The sequence below is a fragment of the Daktulosphaira vitifoliae genome, unplaced genomic scaffold (genome assembly GCF_025091365.1).
Source record: "Daktulosphaira vitifoliae isolate Bord-2020 unplaced genomic scaffold, ASM2509136v1 Scaffold_6341, whole genome shotgun sequence".
Taxonomy (NCBI): domain Eukaryota; kingdom Metazoa; phylum Arthropoda; class Insecta; order Hemiptera; family Phylloxeridae; genus Daktulosphaira; species Daktulosphaira vitifoliae.
Genome location: NW_026105901.1, coordinates 1 through 700, shown reverse-complemented (window position 1 = coordinate 700; position 700 = coordinate 1). Strand labels below are relative to the sequence as shown.

The following is a 700-nucleotide window of genomic DNA, read 5'->3' as shown; positions in this document are numbered from 1 at the left end:
ATTTGTCCAACTTTTTTTTACATGTTAATGAATAGATTTACTAAAATAGTTAAGTAAATAGTGTTTTTAAATTAAAGAATAATCAACTATGTCCGAAAATTTTCATATATAAACACCTATTTAAATAAAAAATTGTCATTAATTATTCAAAATATAACATTTAAGTAAAAAGAAGCAAGGTAAAAATGGAGGTGGGTACACATTTTATATGAATTATTTGATTGAAATCTAAAAGGTTTTTTTGATTTTATTCTAGAACTGGCAACTAATATATTTTTTTATGACAAATTTCTGTTTGATATTTAACGAAGGTAAATTTAATTTTACATTATTTATATGTAATAAGTTTATCAAATAAACTTTATAATTTATATCTAATATCTGAAACATTTTCAAAAGATAATTTCATTAAGTTAACTTTTACTAAATATGTTTCAATGTTTTAGAAATTTCCATACATAAAGCGTAGTAATTGAATTTTTAAAAAAAAATATTTTAAACATTTTTATATTTAATATGATAAAAAAAAACAAATGTTTTGAATGGTATAAATTAAATAAATTAAATTAAAAGTAATATCAATTTTAAGTCAAAAATGTAAAATCTACGAATTTTGCTGAAATTAAATTGTAATTTTTAAGGATAATTCAATTTATTAAATTTATATTTTTATGGTTTGAATATATTTTTAATTAAATAT

General features: G+C 16.9%; 1 long non-coding RNA gene across 1 annotated transcript; it reads left to right on the top strand.

Annotated features, from left to right (window-relative positions):
- The first annotated feature begins 76 nt into the window (after positions 1 to 76).
- LOC126910192 (uncharacterized) lies at positions 77 to 469 on the top strand. The gene is made up of 3 exons (XR_007705207.1): positions 77 to 191; positions 257 to 311; positions 447 to 469. It is a non-coding gene; the product is annotated as an uncharacterized LOC126910192 (long non-coding RNA).
- Positions 470 to 700: the final 231 nt, after the last annotated feature.